This window comes from Coptis chinensis, chromosome 8 (assembly GCF_015680905.1).
Source record: "Coptis chinensis isolate HL-2020 chromosome 8, ASM1568090v1, whole genome shotgun sequence".
Lineage (NCBI taxonomy): Eukaryota > Viridiplantae > Streptophyta > Magnoliopsida > Ranunculales > Ranunculaceae > Coptis > Coptis chinensis.
This window is the reverse complement of record NC_141463.1, coordinates 18,442,552-18,453,091: the sequence shown is the minus strand read 5'-3', so window position 1 is coordinate 18,453,091 and position 10,540 is coordinate 18,442,552. Positions and strand designations below refer to the sequence as shown.

The 10,540-nt window shown below is 39.9% G+C and overlaps 1 pseudogene across 1 annotated transcript; it reads left to right on the top strand.

Annotated features, from left to right (window-relative positions):
• The first annotated feature begins 4,167 nt into the window (after positions 1-4,167).
• LOC147480338 (pentatricopeptide repeat-containing protein At4g21065 pseudogene) lies at positions 4,168-6,150 on the top strand (annotated as a pseudogene). The gene has a single exon (XR_015204712.1). The product of XR_015204712.1 is annotated as a pentatricopeptide repeat-containing protein At4g21065 pseudogene (transcript).
• The last annotated feature ends 4,390 nt before the right edge of the window (positions 6,151-10,540 follow it).

The following is a 10,540-nucleotide window of genomic DNA, read 5'->3' as shown; positions in this document are numbered from 1 at the left end:
AAGAATAATTTGTGCCAATAATAAGTAATGAGCATGTGTGTGACAAAGTAGGCATACTGCAAAGGACCAACATGTCATTATAGAAGGTGGGTGTGAGGGAGTAATATACACTTACATTAAATATTAAATATTAAGCACGTGTCAAGTACACAAGGATGATCACATGTAACCACACTTCCAGGTCGTTGATGACCAATTCATACATGTTAAGCGACTTCATCAGCACCCCGAACGTCCTTCTCCCAGAACGTCAAGCTTCCAGAACGCTAACTCTAACCAGCACCCCAACGGCTAGTAACGTATGTTGCAGTTGGCATCATCAAGACCAGAGCTTCAGCTACGCTTGCCATTACTCCACCGCAGGACGCTTTCATGGTTCATTAAATGTCATCAAGTACAGAACTTGACCTGACGCGATAGAGGAGGAGGCGCGGTCACCTTTGCCTATATAAAGAAGATGAGAAACTACATATATCTGACCTGATTCAAGTCTCCCCCAGCAGAGAGAACTTGATACGTAGGCAGTTCATCCAAATGAACTCGGTCAAACCCAATCAATCAACCTATCTCCCCCAAATTGTCTACTCTAGTAAGGTTAAACGAAATATAACCTTTACAGTAGGCATCTTACATGAATTCAAAGTGTATGCAAAGTCCTTTTGATAGGAAAAAATTACAAGTGAAATTTTCACTTCTTAAGGGCATGTGAGAATTTCTGTAAAGGTGGGTCTTTTCATTTTAAAGGCAAATAGGTGTCTTATCTAATGTAATTGCAACTGTGCATAAAATGGAAAAAGATGAAAACTTGGCTTTAACTTCTTACAGAAGGCAAGTATCTTGTTAGCCACCATGCTCTGTGTTAGTTGAAGATGTGATCAATTATCAATGACAAAGTCAAAAGCAATGGATCAGAAGTTGCGCATTTGTGAGATGAGACTTTGTTGTTGCTAAAATTATTATTAGTGAACTATTGGATGGGAGTTTAAGTTTGCTGTTAAAGGCCGGTCTCACTATAGGTGGTTAAGGGAGATTGTTCACTGGAGATGAATGGAGTAGTGGGTGGGCAGATTTTCGAGAAATCAACCACGGGCAACACCAAATGTAAATGCACGAATTTAGCCAAAAGACATTTGGGCATTACACCAAATATGATCTTAGCTTGGTAGAGATTTATTGAAGTATTTGAATTGGTTAGTAGAGATTGCACAACAAAGATAAATAGACACAAGAATATAGGTGGTTTGGCATAGTTGTTGCCTACGTCCACAATGGTTAGGTAGTTTATTGATGGAGGTTGTAGTGGTGGTGATTACAATAATTTGAGTGTGTATGGAAAGGGTTTATAAGTTACCACATTCCATGTATATGTGAAGGCATTGGAAGCCATTAGAGAGTGAAGGAAGAATCCCGCTTGAGAGTATAGAGAAATGTCCTTTATGTAGTTGTGATTGAGGGAGTAGGTGGCACTTGTAGTAGCATGTCCGACACTTGTAAGAGTAGGTAGAGTATGTTGAGTGCACTAGTGGTTGACAGTGACAAATAGGGGTGGCAGTTTTGTACACGACCCGCTAACCCGACACGAAATTAGCGGGTTTGAGTTAGAAAAAAAGATTTTTGGGTCATTTAAGGGTTGACCCGCCAAACCCGTCAAATAAATGGGTTGGGTTAGGGTCACACATGTTAACTCGGGTAACCCGTTAGTATACCCGATTAGTTCTCGGGTCTAATAGGTCGGGTTATCAACCCGTGACCTGTATGACTTGTTTTAAGTCCTTAAACATATATGTTCCAAATTTTATTAAATCTCATAATCCCAATTACCTAAAAGAAAATATTAAACATAAAAGGATCAACTGGATTTAGAAGGATCAGCCGACAATCCAGCATATAGAATATTATAAATTCATTCAATAAAATATATAATCACGTACATTAACATTGAACCTTTACCCTAGTCTCAATTATATAAAGAGAATAATGAAGTCGTCAAAGTCACAATAATATTTGCATTTATTTAATAATAGGTTTGCCCACGATGTAGCAAAGTGGACAAACTGGACATGTATGGTTGTTATTTCTAGTTTGGTTATGTTTTTTGTTTGGCTAACAGGTTGTTTCACTTGTTTGGCTCAGGCGTTCAGCAGATGCATGTGCTTCAACAACTCTACGCACTTTTGCAAGTTCTTTTATTATTTAGATTAATAAATATTCTTTATCTAAAAAAAAAACAAAACTTACGGGTTATCTGTTAACCCAATCCGAAATTGACCTGTTGGCTTAGCGGGTTACCAGTTGGGTAACCCGCTACATATACGGGTTGGGTTTGGGTTTGACAAACTTGACACGATTAGTAATTGGGTCGGGTTTGGGTTTGCTCTCCTAACACGTTACCCAAGTATAACACGACATAAACCCGACCCAACACAACCCATTGCCATCCCTAGTGACAAGTCTTGAGGTAATGTGGGAGATTAGTCAAATGTGGTACGCCACATGTCGCCAATGATGGACGTACTGAGCATGTGATTAGTATGAAGATGCTTGAAGTCGTAGGTCGTATGTCTATAGTCGACCTGGAGTGGTAGAGTCAATATGATCGATTTGGGGTAGGAGGACCCTTATGGGCGACTGAATTTGGGAGGGCTTGTGCATAACTACATAACCTTAAAACAAGACCCTCTTTTGTTGGTTGTGCAATTGAGTAAATTTTCCATTTGGAAACAAATGTATGTAGTTTTTCTTTTGGAAACAAAAATTTAATTATTTGGAGAAAATTTAGGAGTAAATCTTTATATTCGGTCAAATATTCCTTTTTTCTAAAGAGAAAAAATATGAGTTTTTAAGAAAAAGTAACAAAATAAGTTAGTTGCCAGAAAAAGTGTGATTTTTCAATAATTTCCTTAACAGGTTTCAGCCACATAGTATGATAAAAGTGCAAAAATTTTGGGCCCTCCAGAAGTCGTGGCCTTGTTCGGTCGCACAGCTGGCACATGCTTAGCATCGTCCCTGGATTAAACCAAGGCCCAAAATATCGATATCGATGAATATATCGGTGTACCCAAAAACCGATATATATCGGATATTTTGGATATATCCATTTTTTTTGGTAACCAGTCCAAACTATTTAAAATATCGGAAATATCGGAAATATCAGAAATATAATATCAGAAATATCGGATATATATTGGAAATATCGGATTTATATTTTAAAATGGTCAAAAAGTCAACCGATATATATCGATTATATCGGAAATATCGATTATATCGGCGATATAAAGTTTCATATCGGAAATTCCGATATATATCGGGAAAAAAGGGTTCTATATTCGGTAGATATATATCGAAAATATCGATGTCGGTGTACCAAAATACCGATATATATCGGCGATATATCGGATATATCGGCGATATTTTAGTCCATGGATTAAACTACTAATAATTTTGTGGGCAGAATCTAAGGCTACAGTTGAACGCATAATCAAAGCTCAGAAGTTGGGCCGGGAATAGAATCAGACTCAACTGCAACGGTAAAGACATTCATTCTGAAGCAACAAAGTGCACTGGGCGTGTAGAGTAGATTGGGAAAGAGTCAAAACAAAGCTAACATCACGCTCACCAGTACGTCAGAGAGGTTAATTTCGGTGCGCTGCTGATCAATTTGCAAAAAGAGGTTTAACACTTGCAAATGAAGAAAACACAATTGTGGAGGGAACACGAGGGCTTCATTTGTTACTAGAGCGGAGAACCAATCCTTAACCTACTTTAGATTCTTAACTTGAAATCGTGTAATGTTGGAAAGCCTAGCTACACAACTAGTTGTAACAATCTTATATATTTTTTTCAATATACACAATTACCTTATAACTAAAAAAGTGATTAGCCAATCAAGTGTACAACCAGATTGTTGCAAGTGTGATATGAGGTTTCACTTGGCAGATTCGATGACCGAACGTCCGAACTACACCTCTAAATTAAGATTTAAAAAACAATACTATAGTTGAGTTGAGTCGAGTCCTCTAACTTCAACAAACTTTTTTCCTAAAATACTTGGAGTAACACCTAATAACAATATATCTATGTTCTTTCATACTTAAATTTCTATGTTCTTTCACACTTAAATTTCGAATTGATAGGTTTATCACACAAATCCAAGACAACGACGTGTATTAACGAAACAATGTACAAAAATTCACCATTCGTTTTAATCGAGTGGGCAAGTTACAATTTATATTCTCTCCATCCCTAAGAAAGTAAGAATATACCAATCATACCTTTGCTAACTATTCCTTCCACCATCTTTTCCCACCTGTCATTCGGTCATTCCACTAAGGGCCATTTTTTTCGAGTTATAAGTTTAAGACGGGTCAAGTGTGCCATATTGCTGATTTTCTATGATTAGTTATTTCACAATCATGAATAACTGTATTAACAGAATCCTAACTAACGTTCCAACTACCTATTTCCCATTCAAGAATCACACTTACTCACTATTTGCACACTCATTCTCAAACATCACAAACAATGCAACATATGAACAACTTAAACAATGTTCCACTATCACAGGCTTAAAACAGGTTCATACCCAAATCCTCAAGACTGGTTTTGACCAAAATCTTTATATAATAGGCAAAGTCGTATCACTTTGTGCACTTGTATTACATGAATCAATGCATTACGCGGTTTCCGTGTTCAAACATATTGAAAAACCAGATGGGTTTGTTTGGAATACTATGATTAGAGGATTTGGAAAAACCAATGAACCATTAAATGCTTTCGAGTATTATAAAAGAATGTTGGATATGGGAGAGAGAGTAGATAATTTTACATATTCTTTCTTGTTAAAGATATGTGGAAAAATGGGTGTTGTTGAGTTAGGGAAACAAACTCATTGTTGTTGTTTGAAAGCTGGGTTTGATACACATGATCATGTTAGGAATACTCTTATTCATATGTATGGTATGTTTAAAGACGTAAAAGCTGCTACTTATTTGTTTGATGAAATACCTAGTTCAGGTTTAGTAGCTTGGAATACTATTATTGACTGTTATGTTGAATGTGGTATGTATAAAGAAGCACTTGAGCTTTTCTTGAAAATGGAAGGGAGGGGTATTGAACCTGATGACGCGACGTTTGTTGTTGTCCTTTCGGCCTGTTCTAGTTTGGGTGAATTAGATTTTGGGAAGTGGGTGCATTCTCGAATTAGTTGTAGTGGTCTTGATGAGAATGTTGCGGTTTCGGCTTCTTTGATTGATATGTATGCGAAATGTGGAGAAATCGAGAAAGCTCATTTAGTATTTAGTAATATGAAGATGAGGAACTTAGTATCGTGGAACTCGATGATATTAGGACTTGCCATGCATGGATATGCAGAGCAGGCATTGGAACTCTTCGGTCAAATGCAGGAAATGAAGATTGAGGTACCAAATGATGTTACCTTCTTAGGAGTTTTGTGTGCTTGTAGCCATCGAGGGCTTGTTGATGAAGGAAAAAAATATTTTGATAGTATGACAAGAGACTATGGTATTCAGCCAACCATGAAGCATTATGGGTGTATGGTTGATCTTCTTGGAAGAGCAGGATTGGTCGAAGAGGCCTATGAAGTGATAATGAGCATGCCTATAGAGTGCAATGCCATTGTTTGGAGGGTACTGTTGGGTGCATGTCGTGTTCATGGGAACCTTGAACTGGGAGAACGAGTAAGAAGGCACATTGCACAGCTGCAGGTGGATCACAGTGGAGATTATGTTCTCCTTTCACACATGTATGCAAATGAAGGCCGGTGGAACGATGCGTTTAGAACAAGACAGGCAATGAGGGGTAGGCAAGTTCAGAAGCCAAAGCCTGGAAACAGTTTAGTTGATCCCCAGCCTTCCATGATGATGATGCAGGAATCCTCCAAACCATGTGACGAAATTATTACTAAATCTAGGACTGCTTGAACACCTCGAAACTGCAATGCCACTGTAGGAGGGTAATTTTGGAGTGCAAACCAGATTCACTGGAATTATTAACTGGGGAGCAACTGGTGAATCTGGAAATGCACATTTGTAAAGTTGCAATGGATGGTGGGTGTTAATGACTGAGAATAGTCCAACTGGGGAAACATTGCAAGTGAAATCAACATTTTAATCTATTGCTAACTTTGTGTCATCCCGTGTGCTGATTGTTTTATTAGTTTCTCTTTTTTCTACTTTTTCTTAAAAGATACTGAAATTATACTATCAGAAATTATAGTTTGGTTCATTTTCTTGAACCAAATGTTGCCAACGTTTTGTTGGGTCCATAGGAGTGATTGTACTGTTTATTGTTCTTAATAACTATTTTTGACAGAGTTTAATTACAGCTTTGAGTGGAGAGTTTAGTCAGGATCGGCCCCTTTAAACTAGAACATAAGCTTTGCATTTTTGACAGAGTTTAATTACAACTTTGAGTGGAGAGTTTAGTCAGGATCGGCCCCTTTAAACTAGAACATAAGCTTTGCTTTCCTAGAGCACTCACATATCTGGACCACTCCTACGCCGTCTTGAATCTCTAGATCCTGCTTTTATCCTTTTGTCTTACCACTGATCCATCTCAACATGATAACATTCTCATACCAAGTCTTTCAAGACCTTGGAGATCACATATTGCCCGCCATCTAGAGTATTTTAATTATTTATTTTTGAAATACTTAAAGGTTTGGAAGACCCTAACCTATATTAATAAAAATCCGAAGTACATGGTGCCATGTGTAATTGTGTATGCTCTGATAAATATTTTGAAAGATCCTTCTAGAGGAGCAGTAAAGTAGAGATATCAAATTCAAAAGGGCTGTTGTTTCCTTTTGCCAAGCAGACTGCAGGCAGCAGCTCTATTACACTCTCTGACGGTGTGTGGGACTGTGGGTGATATAGATCTATTAATATCACATAAGTTTAGCCTTTTGCACTTTTATATACATTGACCGACACCGACACCCACACACCCCGACACCAACACAAACTAGAAAAGGTACAAAAGTGGTTCTTCTGACCAGGGGTTTCTACAAGTTCACATTTGAAGACCTGGGGGAATATAACCATGTAAGAAAAAATGGACCTTGGTTAGTCCAGGGAGCTAGTAATAGTGCTAAGGAAATGGGAAGGAACAGAAGATCTGGCAGTAAATCCAGCTTTTGATTTTGTTAAGTTTTAGGTGCAGATATATGGGATCCCAGCTGATAGAATGAATGAAGAGAATGTAGAGAAGGTGGGGCAAAGCTTGGGCAAAGTCAAGTATATAGACTTGACTTGCTCGGCTGAATTCAGAGTTCCGGTGGCAAGAGTCAGGGTTAAGTTGGATATAAAGGAGAGATTGAGTAAAGGTATAGAATTGAGAACAAAAGAAGGAGAAGTTTTCCCGGTGTCTTTCAAGTATGAAAAGTTAGACATTTTCTGCTATTTCTGTGGTAGGATTGGTCATGATGTGAACTTTTGTCTACAAAAAGGAGAAGTATTGAGCTAGTATGCTGAGGTGCGGTGGCTCCCCTCGAGATGTTAAACATTCTTTCTCCTTTATGATGAGGGCTACCATTTTCTTTAATGGAGTGGTGAACTCTAACCCTACATCGGTCTCTTTCTCGGGAACACCGCTGAAACCTAGATTTGACCAGATCCCGGCGAGGGATAAATATGCACAGAGAAGAAGGCTTTGGTATGGGGGCTTCCTTGATACACCCCCTAAGCAGAGGTATGAGACTAAGGATAGAGAAGGCAGCCCAGGTGGCTATGATGGGGTTGGTGATTCCCTTGAGTATAATAAGTTGAGATTGGATGGGCTGGAGACAGGATCAACAGGGAAGGTGAGTAAGGTTTGTCTGGAGGGTAGTGGGTTAGACAAAGGTGGTTGCTTGGGTGTGAGGTCTTCTAGGTCGGAGATAGCTATTGTGGATACTAGTAGAAGGGGTAGGAGTGTTGTGGGTTGGTGTGGGCCTGAGGAAGAGGTCCGAGAAGACAGTCCAGTCCAAGTGGTTTTCCCTCTGGGCTGTAAAGATATGGAGATGGAATGGCAAGATGGGTCGAGTTGCAGAACGATTATCCATTATCAAGCCCGAGAGTACCAAAGCTTAGCAGATGGATCTGATTTAGATTTTGGTTCCTTGGATCGAGCCTTGGTGGTGTGGGGACCCAAGACTTGTATGGATCTGGGTCTGGGTGTGAAGGCAAAAGAAGGTCAGGAAGGTAATAGCCTTAACCAAGAGTCCTTAGCTGTATCTGGAGGGATAGGGGATGTGATGGTTTGGGGCAGTGAGCCTGAGAAGGTAGGATTTATAGCTCCTGAGGATTCCCTTTTGGGAACAAGAGATATCTGTATGGAAGAGAATCTGAGGCTGCTGGCTTCTCCGAGTTCCAAAGCTCCTTCCCCTATTCTTGAGATATTAGGTACAGAAAGGTCTGGGTCGCCTTTAATCCCCCCAAATACAGCTCATGCTAGTTTTAGATTCATAGGTTTGCCTTCGTGGGAGGGGGTTTAAAAAACTGGCTTATTGGGGTCTATATAAGAGGGGAGTTAAAAAAGGTTTCAGGAAGTGGCAAGAAGTTTCTGTGGGTTCCAAAAGGAAGTTGGCGGCTAGTTCTCTTTCAGTAGTAGCTATTATGGAGAAAGATGGTAGTAACAGTAGTATTAGGACGGTAGAAAAAAATTCGAAGAAAGCAAAAAAGAGGCAGATGATATACGCGCAAAAGGTTTGGGGCATCTGCTGATCCCAACAGATGTCCCTATTATTTCAGTGTCAAGTGATTCTGTGGAGACCTCAAAGCCTTCTTTCTCCAACCATTCTATGGATTCAAATGTTCCGTCTGAGGTTTCAGGGGGTGATATTCCAGAAGAAGATATACCCTCAGATGCGTTCACTGAAGAAGAAGAGCCATATGAGGATTCTGATCAGGAAGCTGTGATGTTTAACTGTCATGATGAGGTGTCGGTGGGGAATGTGCCAGTAGATTTGTTTCAAGGAAATCAACTAGGGTCTGGCTATGAATCAGAAGATAGTATTTCCCAACCAGTGCCACTGGCTATGGAGGGCTCGTCTGGGAAAGGTAGTGGACAGCTTAAGTCCAATAAAAAAAAAACAGAGGGAATAGCTCAAAAGAATCTAAGGGGTTGAACAGTGGGTATAGTGGTGATAAGAGTACAAGTGTCAGTGTTGGGTCTGGAAGCAGTGGAGGTCTGTGTGGTCCTCCTCCAGGGTTCGCGGTGGCTGTCTCCAAACAGCCGCCTCGACAGATATGATACAAGCCTGGAACTGCCGGGGAATGGGTTCCTCCACGGCAGTTCATAATATAAAGGATCTAGTCCGTCAACACCAACCGGACATTTTATGCTTGTCAGAAACAAAAGTTAAGGAGGAAAAGATAAGTAAGTTAGGGAAGGCTCTTAAGTATGATAATATGTTTTGTGTTCCTGCTGTGGGTTTTCGAGGAGGGCTAGCTATTCTATGGAGGGCTGGAGTTAACCTGGAGGTGCTGGGAGCTACGACCAACCAAAGTCTCAGGGGGACAGGAGATGGGGCAGCTGGAGTTCTGGCTTGGGATAATGAAGGTACTCTCATAGGAGCAGCTACAAGAAGGTTCCTGGCAGCAGATGCGGAGGAGGCGAGATGGTGGCCTTGGAGGCAAATGAAGCTAGCTTCAAGACCACGAGGAGAGAACTCCATTTTGTTTGAGGGAGATAGTCTATTAGCTATTCAAAATGTAGTATCTCTCTTGGAGAATAACTCTCATAACTGGAAATTAGAACATGTTAAGTTGTTAATTGAGGATCTGTGTAGACCTCTTAAGTTTTGTAAATGTAGCTGGATCAACAGGAGGTATAATGGCAAGGCGCACGATCTCGCACATTGGGCTTTCCATGGTCAGGATATAAGTCTACTGCCAAAATACCTACTGGACAGAGCATTGTACCTTTGATGTTTTAATATGATCTGTTGTTAAAAAAAAAAAAACACCAACACCAGTTGAGCAACTATTATCAGATCATCGGATGTACCAAAAGCTGATATTTCTGTCCAAGAAATCCTATTTTAGCACTTTATCCACAAAATCACTGACTTCCACCCTCTTTTATTTTATATTTATATATCTATCTAACAAAACAGAACTGTGTAGGGCCCAAAAGGCCCATCTAGTGGCTACAATCTACAATCTTTAAAAATTATGACATATATTCCAGGCCTTAAATTGTTTATTTTCATTGTGTGCTATCAACTCAATCACACTTGATAATAAAGTTAATTGTAGTGGGTCATTGTTGTTTTAGTCAATAATAGTTGCTGGACTATGGACTGGGCTTTTAACTATTTAGGACTTTAAGTCACAACAAACAATGGACCAAGTGCGGCACCTACTAGGCTTTTGGTGTATGGTGGTGTTATGTCGCGTTTACGGTAGTGCCAAAGGCGCGATGAGCTGATCAGTGTTAGACATTAAAATATCGAGTGTCGGGATAGCGCTCAGGCGCGTCGGGGCCTCGCGGGTCGTAGGCACGGGCATACCCTAGTTTCTTCATGACATAGCCAGGGGTG